The sequence below is a fragment of the Eleginops maclovinus genome, chromosome 8, assembly GCF_036324505.1.
Source record: "Eleginops maclovinus isolate JMC-PN-2008 ecotype Puerto Natales chromosome 8, JC_Emac_rtc_rv5, whole genome shotgun sequence".
In the NCBI taxonomy this organism is placed as follows: Eukaryota; Metazoa; Chordata; class Actinopteri; order Perciformes; family Eleginopidae; genus Eleginops; species Eleginops maclovinus.
The window spans coordinates 14,476,853-14,489,711 of record NC_086356.1 but is presented as its reverse complement, the minus strand read 5'-3'; the positions used below and the strand labels follow the sequence as shown (position 1 = coordinate 14,489,711).

At 40.0% G+C, this 12,859-nt stretch overlaps 1 protein-coding gene across 1 annotated transcript in view; it reads right to left on the bottom strand.

The window, feature by feature from the left end:
- The window catches only part of LOC134868970 (potassium/sodium hyperpolarization-activated cyclic nucleotide-gated channel 1), a 66,998-nt gene that overhangs the window by 39,778 nt on the left and 14,361 nt on the right, over positions 1 to 12,859 (bottom strand). The gene's annotated exons all lie outside the window — the stretch shown is intronic.

Genomic DNA, 12,859 nt, shown 5'->3' with positions numbered 1-12,859 from the left:
TGAGCTCTGAGCCAGTGGGGTACTTTCATCAGAGCAGGACATTTGAGAATAGAAAGTCATCAGCAGGGTGAATAAGCATATGTGCAAATGTGAGGCGGTTTCATTCACATCGAATCGGGGCGAGGAGAATTGACTCACGCCCGGTTGGCTGTGGCACTAATTCTCATTAGCATTAGAAACCCATTACCTCTTTCCAGGTTAGTTATTCCATAATCACCCGCACACTGAATTCTGCTCAATTTATCCTGCTAAAAAAAGTTAAATATGGAAAAAAAAGGATTGGTGATTGGGGGGGTTTTGCATAATAAACCTGCGCCATTTGCTAATTTGCTGAATGGAAGAGTCCAAATAATTAGTGCCTATTTTTAAGTTTATCGCTTTCCATTCTCTTTAATTGGCCCATTCTACTTAAAGTGTAATGGCAATTTAATTGGCCCTCAGGGTTTGGGCCCCGCACACCCTCATGAGGTAAAATAAATCACACCCAATGAGAAATAGTAAACTTTTTATTTCGAGTTTTTCTTTTATACCAGTGATAATTGTTTGAACAGAGTCTCAAAGTGGTTAGTGGAAGAAAAATGGATGTCTTGAAGTTATAAATAGACTAAAATGAAAAGACAGGGGAAGAAGGTTGAAGTGATGTATATATGTACAGCACATCCAGTAGGAAATATGGAATATTGGCGGAAATAGGCAGTACTTTCTTGTAATGAACACAATTTATTTTGTTGAACTCCAGGTCCATTATTTTTTGGGTCGCACTTGCCTTTTATTTTTCTCCACAGTTAATTTGTTCTGGATTACATACTTCAGAATTTGGAAAGACACTGACCACTTTTGACCAGATTGCGAGAGCTACTTACTTCCTCCTCTCATAGATTGCAATCACTCCAGACTGGACATGGACTTTAAATTGCAACATGTATTCTGGCATCAGTTTGATCCAATTTTGCCATCTGTATGCAAAATCTCCCATTAAAACCACCCTAAACCCCAGGTGCTTTTAAAAGCTCTTTGAATCCACATCTCTCCACCCCGGTCTATTGTGGCTGTCCAGTAACCTTTCTGCACAAAGGACAGTGTCCACACAGAGAACAGATGAGAGAACAAGAGGCTGGGCTGATGCTCAGATCCCTCTATGGTTCAACCCATCCACAGGGAGACAGTGCACAGCCCTCACAGGCTAAAATTAGCTGCTAGCTTACAGGATGGCTGTCTCAATGCACTCAGTATCTCCTCTGCTGCCTACACCTTTATTCTTAATGTAGCAGAGCTCTCTGTCCCTCGGTTGGGTGTGTGTGTGTGTGTGTGTGTCTTTGCATTCATTATAGGGACATAAGAGGAGCATCCAAGAGGCACAGGGCAGGACAAAGACAGAACAGGGAAGAAGAAAACAAAGACAGCAAGGTGCTAATAAAGGTGCAATCTTGGAGCATTGCAACAAGACTGGAAAACTGGAGTAACACGTTGGTCCTTCTTTGAATTGCAAATGATTCACAGCAGGCAGAAATAAGAAAGTGTCGACTGCTTCTCTGCACTTTCCTCTTTCAACTAATGCATAATAGAAAAACACAACAAAAGAGACTCTGAAAAAAATGTCTGGCGCAGGCTTTAAGGGAAAGTAACCATAAGATGACGTATGTGTGAAGGTTGCAGAAAGGTTTTTCCCAGGGACCATTTCCCCTTGCCAGCTGGACTCTGTGACCTTTGGGTCAAGCTGAGTCACCGAGGGCAGAGAGGAAAGATGTAGAAACTCATTAACGCAATAAGGGATTTATTTTGGATTGTATTTCAGGGGCAGTTTTGAAAAGCCTGCTCGTGGCAGACGGTTGCCACAAGGTTTTACATGCGGTTTGTTTATAGAGTTATTAATAATAGAGGCTGCAGGTGAAAAGCAGTGGTGGGGGTCACTGGATAATACACAGGACAACCTTCACTAGGTTGCAACGATTTATGAGGATGAATTGTAAATATCTGAAACGGTGAGATGTTTTAGTTGTTGTAATATTCTCGTTTTTATGCCACACATCATGTTATAGAGAATTTTAAAATACAGGCCTGTCATTGATTTGAATATAATAATAAAACCAAAGAAATTCCCGTTACTGAAGATGTTTGAGTCTTATCTTCTAATTCTTTTCAAGTAGAATAAATGTCCTCTTAAGAATATTGTCACAGTGACTTTGCACTGCATATCCCTGCGTGGTAGTGTGGCTTGTATAATCCGACACCTCTATTTTTCTTGCTGCAGTGTTCGTGGATTTGTATGATTGTGCCTGTGTGTCATTGTTTAGGAGCAGTTCTGTAACCACCTGCTCTCTTTACATAAACACAGGAGTGGACGTATCTCAACAACATCCATAAAGTACATATTTAACTTTGACTTAAAGCCAAAAGCACAACCAGTCCTATCTGTTGGCAACATAAGAGCTTTGAATTAAGTGAATAAAGCTTACATTTGACAGGGAACAGGGGCACAGGTCAGCATAATCCTCTAATATCGGAGAGACAAACAGCCAACATTTGATGTGATAGCGGCACAGGGTCGCACGCTGGTCATGTCCCGCCAGCAGGGCTCATTCACATTTGGCTTGTCTCCATATATTCATCAGTCCGTTATCAACTAGATGGGGATTTGGATGTCAAGCTGGAAAGTATTGTGTGTTTACATGAACAAACCCACTTAGGTAAACAGGCTTTATATGACAACGGACAGCAAAAGTGACTCCAAGTGTTCAACAAGTGTCACTTCAACTTTTAAAGTGTTCACTCCACTGTTATCTGCCAGGTTGACGTATGTACTGTGGCTGTCTTGACTTTTTGAAGCTGTTGTGAGAGGGAAGAGCATGCAGGAGAAGTACTCATCATCAAGCTGTGGGACACGCAATTATAAAGTGTTCTTTATGCATCTTCAAATTGGACACGAGTGACCTCTGTTTGAGGTTAGTGAGGATTAACGAGGGACTAATTTGAGGGGATTAAATCCACCACTGGCTATTACATTGAAGGCTGAAAAAAACTGCTTCCAGGAAAATCTGGTATTCTCCTGCTTAACATCAACTTGTAAATCTTCTTTTTGGATCTCACTTGGTGTTGCTTAATCACAAAATTTAAGACTAGACTTGGAGTCACTGGGATTTAGCAAGTCTCATGTTATCCTCAAGCAATGAACAACTCCTGAAGACAATGTTTGCCCAAGCAGATCAAACCTGGATATGATATATTTTATTTACACGGGTTAACAATCAAAAGAAATGCAGTTTGCTGGAAGTAATTACACTTGACTTCTCGGTAATGCACTTTGCGCCATCACGGTGATATATAATCTCAGTAATGAATAAACATAAATAGAGTTGGCATTATTTAAGTGCTCCAGGCAGCATACAGTACGCTCTGAGTATGTCTACAATGCAAAATAGTATGGACTAGATGACACAAGAAGATGGAGAATCTGTTCATCTATGTTATAAATGAAACTGGGTCCTCTCCAGGGCATGTTAAAGCAGTGTGCTAACTCTTGTTTCTCCAAATGAAAAGCTCTGGATCTGCAGCAGCAGCAGCAGCGAGCAGCACATTTAGGTAATGAGGCCCAACAGTAATACATAGCCAGAGACTTAATTAAAAGACAGGTGGTGATCAATGGGGTCTTTACACAGGCAGAAAACAACTAGTGATATATTAATGTAACACAGGGAGCACTGGAAAAAAATGGCCATTATTTTTCTCCACGACACGCTCAGTAAAGCAGGAATGAGTGTTAGTAAGTACTTAATGGAAGAACATCAGTTTTACCAGTAAATATATACTATGGAAGTTAAAGTCGTTATGCAGAATGGCCTCTTTCAGATTCTATTATTATTATGAAAACTGTAGATTATTGCAGGGTTTCTCCTAGAAAAATATACATTAGTATGAGGGCGCCTATCATGTTTATAAGATATATAAAGTATCGCGAGAACATGATGCCCGTATACACGTTGGCGCCGCGGACGTCGCCAACAACACCCCGAGGTCGGACCGCCATAAAAACAAATCTGTCTCTGCCACCTGAAGGTCTATTCGACACGATTTTCGTTGAGGAACAGAAATATTTTTTTCCGCCATAACTTAAACATTTTATGGGGATAATCTGCATTTTGGTAAGAGGGCGCAGTGCCCCTGTTACCAGGTTTAGACAAAACCCTGTTATTGGATTATAAATATAGATGAAATCATGTATAACCATCGTTTTGATGTATTAGCTGGTCAAGCTCAAGCTCATTTTAACTAAATAATTGACTGATGGATAGTACATTTAAAAAAATATAGTAGTATACAGTAGCATGGGTGTGCTTAAACAAAGTATACTGTAAATACCTCAAAATGTGTACTGTAGTGTTATTTTCCACTATTGCGGATCTTTACGCCAACAGTGAGAGATATAGATCCTTCTTGATGTAGATTTACAATAGCTGTCACGAATACAAACCATTTATCGATAATCCATTTAATTCATCTTGTTTATTTGGTTTACTTTTAATGATTATACAACATGCTTGCTCAACATTTCAGCTGCTGACCAACAATTGACAAGTGAACAAATGTAGGGTTTTCTATTGGTTGGACAACACAATATTTGCTACACTACACTTACCAACAATAATCACACATTGAAGTGTTACCCACATTGGCTTTTTTCCAGCTCCAAAAACAAAACTGGGGACTCTTATGTTTTAGGTTGTTTATGCTGGACGTTTTTTAAATTTATTTTTATCTAACTTATGCTATAAATACCAATATAACAAATATTTAAATGTAGGTTTGTGGCATCAGCATATCCTTGATCATCAAATACTGCTTCCATCGAGGACCTTTTATATGAACCAACTGTAGGATAAACATAAATGGCAAGTGTTGTGTTAAAGAACATATGTTGATACCCTTCTTTACTGGATTATCCAATTACTAACCATCAATCAATGCATTCATTTAACAGCTAATCCCTTGGAAATGTGTCAATCAAGAGTTAAAAGAAAGGCTCTCTCCTGCGGGAGTTCATCCGCTCTGTTTTCCATCGTTTCTCTTCCCGTCAGCACTATTCCTCGGTTCTTCCACTAAGCACATCACACTGTACTGCGAGAGTGGCTGCCTTGCCCGCTGTCTCACCCGCTCTGCATCTATTTTGGTCGTGTGAGCGTGATAACCTCAACACTACTGTTCTTCCTTAATCTGTGCTCAACCATACAGAGCAGCATTGGCAGAGGCTGCATGCTACGGGGCAGAAGCTCACACAGCCACAGGGGCAACTTTTATGATCGTTATTGCATTATATCCAAGGATTGTGTTTTGTTAATAAAATGTACTTAACATTTTATGGAGGAATACTATACCTCTTCCATCAGTATCTATAAATCGTGATCCTTGAAGAGTGCTAAGCCTTCCTTTGTCATAATGTTCCCATGTGGGGATTAATGCATGCAATTAATGTATGCATTTAATTTATGCATATTCTTTTAGAAATGTCTTTCAAGGATTATAAAAGGTCTGCTCCATGCAAGGAACAGGCAGTGCGTCAGGGGAATAAAAATGTATTTATGTTTGAGGAGGAGGTTGATGTTGTATTGATTTGTACCTGTAACCTGAGCGGAGGTTACCAAAAAACAACAACAGCAGCTCAGCTTTAAGAAAACAGGTACACAGGACTGACATCTCCAAACACAAGGCTTCAAACACAGACAGCATAACATAACTCATCAGTCCGATGAGAAAGTTTCTGGGAAAATAAATGGAACGTGTTTGGACATATGGTTCAGAAACTTGCCAGTAGGCTTGAGAACAACGGTTTTCAAAACATGACCCATTTCCCCCCCCTACCCAAATTCTCTTCTTATGCGAGTCTGTTTCTGCAGGACAGTTTGGCTGAGGACACTGATTTAATTCCTGGAATGATGTTGTTGTTTTTTTTTTGCTAACTAACAAATCCAGCAGTTTTGGCAAAACATCGTATTTTGCTTGGAGTTTACCCAACGAATGGAATTTCCATTCCAGTCCATTTTTTACTTTTTCGCTCCATGTTTGGTCTCATCCAACTCCTAAGGGAAATATCTGTCTCTTAATCATGTATACTGTATGCTCCACTATGCTCACTAAATGTCTAACAGTGTCTTTCTGCAGTTAAGTGCTGAGCAGGTGGTGTACAGTGGGTTTTTAGAGAGAACTGCTGCCTGCTTTAGCCCAAAGCGACTCAATGAGAGTGAACCAAAGCAGTCATGTCGCGCGTCGGACAGTTAAGCACTGAGCTGCAACTCACTAAGCTCCCTAAAGTCAAGGGGAGCTTCAGGTTAACATATATTTTGGTCATTACTAAAGGCAACCCTTTTCACATCAAGCTAAACTAAGGTAAAGACTAGTATAGACCACAACATTTGTTAACTCTTTTCCTCCAAACCTTGCTGCCCTTCTGCAGGAAGAGAGAAAGAAGATGCCGTTTTTATGTGAATGTCATGGAGGAGGGAAGCAGAGGAAGGGCAAGCGCTGAAGCCGGCGTTGTGGTTGTACTAAGAAGGCAGTCGGGGAAGATTAGAGCCCAGGAGGGATTTGACTGGATTGCACAGGGTGACCTGCTGTGTTCATGCAAACATCAGCAATAAGGCCTTTCCTTCCACATTTCACAGCGAGGGCAACCTCTTCCAGAAAAACAACGACGGCCTCTTGTAGGATGTTAGACCTCACTCGTTGTTCTTTCTATGCTCAGATTGCATGGTCTGTCTAAACCCATGAACCAAACCATTGGCATATTACTATTTATAAGGCGGATATAAATCCTTTAATAAAAGTTTGTCATCTCTCCAAAAACAAAAATGACGTTTTATGTAATTTTGGTTAATAAAGCAAGGACTGAATAGGGAAAATTGGTGTTTAAGGATATTACTTCTGTGGTTGAAATAAGAATGTTGAATTTAAATGATTTAGAGACAGGCACATTCGGCTGTGGATGTTTTGGTTGATTAGTCCCTGATGACTTTACTTTTTATGAATTATGATGGATTTTTTTGGACATTATATTTGTTAAACTGTTATTATTTCTTAAACCGTTTGGTGTGTTGTATCTGCGACATTGTAATTAAGATGTCTTTGATGGGATGCTAATGAAAAAATCTCCTAATTGAATAAAAGTGAAATACAAATAGTGAATCATACATATTGAATTGATAGTGATACTTTCTGTTTACTGAGGCAAGCACAATAGTGGAGTTAAGAACATTAAGTGCTGTGTAAAATAACAATAATACAATAAACACACAGCCGTACGGGGGCGGCATGATATTATAATCATATAACCCGGAGAGAGGCAGCAGCACATTATCTAGTCTCACATACCTCTGACTGTGCTGCAGCATCAGGAGTAACTACACTTGATATGCTATCTAATCTGTAGCTGTATTCACAAACGGACATCCATAATAACACTTCTCTGTGATGTAATAATAGCTCATTGCTATAGTGATGCTCGTATACCAGACAATACAAAATGTTGTGTTGGGGGTACAACAGATGAGCACAGTAGCCGTTACGAAAGATAGATGAAGAGGCGTTAATCCATCTCGCTACAACATTAACTCCTGGGAAGTGAGGGTAGAAGAAACCGAAATGCTTCATTAGTTACAAATTAATTATTTTGCCGAAGACATCATTACAGGATGCCTGCCATGAGTGGTGTTGCTCTTCTCTACTCTAAATAACCAAGGGATCATTAGAGGCCTCATGGAGATTCAGTATGAGCGTTTCCCAGCTAACCATGGATAACCACTGCCTTGCTGTATGAGGCTCCCAACACACCTCTTACTACACACACACAGCAACCACTAACAACAGCCCAGCGGACCGAAATAACCGCGAGATTAGCCTAATCTCCACACTTATCACTTCAGCCCCCTCCTAGGAATATATCTGTCATCTGTCTGCTTACTGTACGGTGCACACCATGCAGGAGGAAGCTTGGGTACGCGGGGGGATACCCCACGGGGAAGGACCGAACATCTAAGCTCCACATGGTTTTCTTAATCAGGAGGTTAATACGAATCATGAAAATGGTCCTTATTGTTGCTAAATGTCAAAAAAGTAAGTTTAAGAACAAAGTAAAGAAACAGCCGCAGATGTTAGAAGACAAACCAGATGTTGATTTTGTTTGGCTGCTTGAAACACCCCAGGCTATGTTACAGAAGATTGAATGTGTGCGTACTTAATCTGATTCAGTCATTTGTATAGCAAAACCTGGGTCCCGTATCTTTCAGAAAACTGATTTAACACATGGTATTTCTGTATTGCGTAAGAGTTGGCCTCCATTCGGGACAAACTATCCCCCCTCTTTTTCTCAGTCTGCCTCTCGTTGTCACTGCCTGTCTGTCTCACTGTCTTTACTGTGCATACATGTCTGTTTATATCCTACATCAAATAACAGGCCCAACTGAGAGACAGCCTGACAGTGACAGTAACAGATGAGAAAACCGAGACAGAGATATCAAGAGGCACTCAGTGGACGAGTATACAACATTTCAAATGCCATATATCAGGTTACACTATTGACCGGCCAGCAGTCGCTACCATAAGCACGATGGACTAATTTTCACAGTGGGCAGAATATTAGTTGAGGGGACACAGCACACATAGCATGTCTCTGTTTTGTTTTACTGAAGCTACACTTTTTTTTTTTAAACACCACTACCAACTTCTATTAAGCGTTAGTATATGTTTATGTATGTCTAACTAATTATTTTATTATTATTTTCTAACTATTTGTGCATCTATATGTTGTGCACATGACAAAATCATTCAAATTGAATTGGAAGTGCTTATTTAATCTAGTATATAAAAAGAAAACCAGTCTTGTTTTACTATTCTTAGATATTTTCTTGCCTAAAACAAACAAGAAGAGCTATCTGATACTTTTTATGGAAATACATGTCAATTGCTTGGTATTTTAGGCTTACAACAAATTGGAGCTGACAATACAGCCTATTTTTAACCTACATTTCCTCTCACTTGAGTGCTTTCTAGCCTCCCTTTCCCTCTTCCTGTTTGATGTATAAATGAAGAAATCCAGTACACACATTTTTGTTGAATCTGGTGAAGTCAATATTTGATATATCAAGAACAACACCTGCACACCAACTCTAATCCACACAATGACTATTCATTTAACTACTATTTGAATTAAGGTGTGTATAAGGACTGCTGTGCAAGCATTACTATTGACCTAATCAATTAAATTACCTTGTTTTTAAGTTGTGTATAATTCCAGTCTCTAATTTAACACAACACAAGTAAATCATAGCAGTGACAGTACAATCAGTGTATTCAAAGTTGGACTTTTCCTTCACTTTAAAACCACAAGACTGACAATTAACTGAGAACTCCCAACCATATGGGGAAGCTTTTAACACTCCCTACTGCAGTTAACAACACCAACTAGCAGCAGAAGGAGCACCGAGTGGCTTGGCAATGGGAAAATGGGTTAAATCTACAGGGGGATGATGAGGAGGAAACAACTCGCTTTGAGGCGCAGAGGTCGGGTTTTTCCTGCACGTGGGGCCACGAGTGAGTTTCCCCTCGGTGAGCTGAGCAAGAACACGATTCAAGGCACATTATGTTCATCGTCAGGGAGCCATGTCTCAAAACAACACAGAAAGGGAAGGAAAGCAGTGTCCTTCATTTTCTTCTGCGAAACTAAATTGGACTGGAGGACTCCATTAGGTTGTTGTTGTGTGTGTGTGTGACTTTACTCGCTTGTTTGTGTGTGTGTGTGTGTGTGTGTGTGTGTGTGTGTGTGTGTGTGTGTGTGTGTGTGTGTGTGTGTGTGTGTGTGTGTGTGTGTGTGTGTGTGTGTGTGTGTGTGTCAGGGTGAAAAGATGGAAATGGACAGGAATAAAGAGCATGTTTGTTTTGGAGATGATACATTGTTAAATGCTGCACTAAAAGAAAGATCTGCAGCCCCAACAAATGTGTGCTGCTAAATATAGAACCACATTAATATCTGTGGGAGAAAAATAATTGTACCTTTTGAATCTATTAACATATTTAATGATGCACACTCTAAAGCTCAAATAATTAAGTGACAACTAGAGTAACAGAAATGACAATACATGGCACATGTTTTCTTATTTATTTGAACAAAAGGAACAGTTCCTCTCCAGTGTAATTTACAGTGATGCTGTTGCTATGAGACTTTACAAGGAAAGGTCCCCCTCCTCACTGACAACATGTCAAATGTGTGACAGGCAGATTGTCACACATAAACACGTGGCAGTGCTCTTTTACCCCGCAGGCTGCAGCTCCAACACTGGAGACAACAAAGGTCTGCTTCGCCTCCAACAGCCTGCCGGTCAGGCTCTGCAATACCATAAACGGGGCGGGGATCCCAATTCTGTTTATGAAAATGACCAACAAAAAGCTTTACTACACTTGTGCATCCCCCAACAGCATAACACATGTTATTTGAAGTAAAATAAAGAAAAACACAAGATCTCCTGCCTGCATATGATTAAGAAAAATGTAAGACATGCTCCTTGTTGACATGAAAATGCTAATATGTTCCCTTCTTTCGTAAAAAGGGGGGCAGCTGTTTTTAAGAGTTGCTCAACCAAATGGGATAAAGCATTAACAAACATCGCCATGGAGCTTGAACACGGATGAAAAATTCAAGGGTGAAAAAGAGGGAACAGTGAGTTCACTGTTCCGTAGCCAATTGCTAAGTAGCACTCAACAGCAAATTTGCTTCTCCAGCACTATGTGTGTGTCCAATTAGAGCTATTGGTCGGTATTATCTGGACCACACAGCATAAAAACAAGCTGAAGCTTAATTACTTTAGTTTTGATGTTCTTTATTTTTAGTTTGGTTACATTTGTAGGTCTTTAATTTCTGGTACTCTGGTTTCTGCACTTTCAATTAATTAGCATTTAAGATACTAAAAGACAGCAGACTGGACCAGATTTAGACCATCAGGATCAGAAAATAACAATTATTTACTGATAGAGTAGTAAGCACAAAAATCCACCTGAAACAAATATTGTTTGCATCCATCTCATAAAATTATAATCTATATTATATGAGGAGATTTGTAAAATGGAATTGGATCCGCAACCCTTTTATGGCTTCCGTATCCTGGGGGACACAATCACTTAAAAGGGTTTTCCACGTGTAATATAGGTGTGATATTGTACATAATGGTGTTATATGGGTGTAATAAAGGTGTAGATATAGATTTTATAATATAGAAAGTGTGCAATGTATCTCAGGAGATTCAGAGTTGGAACATAGAGGTCATATTTTGAAATGCCTCTTAGAAAATCTATGAATTTTCTAACCATGTTTATGTGCTTGCCCATTTAAGGGTTAAAGGCATTCTATTAAAATGGAAGGGAATCATGTGAAATACAGAACAAAAGAAAAGCAACAAAGTCGCTTCAAAGGTGGAGAAGCACCAAAGCAGAGACAGGTGACCCAGACAGAGCAACTGCTCTCAGGTTGCAGCTGCACGGAGGATGTAGGTGGCACTGATGTGATTGATGTCTCCCCAGACTCGTGCGTAACCAAATCCAAATGCAAACTACACATTTCTCATCAAAATGTCATCGTGCGTTAGATATGACGTTTATCACAGCTGCAACATTTGAACCTTCTCGTTAAAAAGGAAAGAAATTCTACACAAACCTTTAAATGTAGTCATACATTTCCAACTCTAAGGCTGAATCTCTCAGACTTGTATTTGCTTTTTAAATGAGTGATTGTATTAAAAAAAATCCACCCATGACGCACAAGCTGCTGCCTCCATTTGCCCAATGACAAACCAGATCTCAGTGTGATTTACAAAACTATGTCCAAAGTCCCAAGTTTGTCTTGTAGGGGCACATTAAATATAAACAACCAGCTGTACCGCCTTGGCTTCCTGTGCCTCGTGTAACACAGAATCTGGGCTAACTAACACCTGCTCTGAAGCTGAAACACATCCAGGGTTCTACAACATTTCTAGCAGAGGTATTATAAACCTCTTCCAGTTTGTGCATTCCTAAATAATCAAAATGAAGATTATCTGATCGTATTTGTGCTGCAGACACATAAAACACTCATTATTTCCATTGTGTGTCCTCGCTGCAGTGCTGGGACGGTATGTTATTTTAGGAAGGAAAAAGATGGTCTGTGCTATGAAGATGCCATCGCTACAGGGTATGAAATATCGGGATGCACACAACACATAGACATGACACAGTCCAACAACAATCCTCAGCCTCGCACATCACGTCGCATTAAATCACATCACATCCTAGAACAGGAAACAGTTGTATACAGTCATCAGCCAGCAGCTCTGCTCCAGCAGCTTTCACAGAGCCTGCAGCCGGGCTCATCCCTGCTCCTAAATACTGCATGTGTCCTACAACTAAATGCCATTTGAGAAAACATGGTAATGAGGCCAGTTTCTTCGAGTTATTCTCTGTGATGATGATGAATTGTAGACCTAAAGATCCATGATGTCCTTGTGTAATGTATTGCTGCCGTCACAGTGATAGATTGAGTGTAGGTGCAGCTTAAACAAAGCAGCGGTCGATGGGCAAACCAACAAAAACACACTACCGGGTCATATTTTGAAAGGCTTTGTAATTACAGCTTGTAATTGAAGTAAGGACAGAGAGAAAGAGGCTCAACAGAATAGAAAATCAATCAGGGGAACCAGGTACAGGAATCAGTGTTGCTAACATACACACACACACACACACACAGATAAATGTAACACATACTGCCCTCCTCTCTCTGTTTATGCCCTTTCTACCTACTTCCATCTGTCTTTAGACCTAATGCATGATTCAGCACACCTTCTGTGATTGT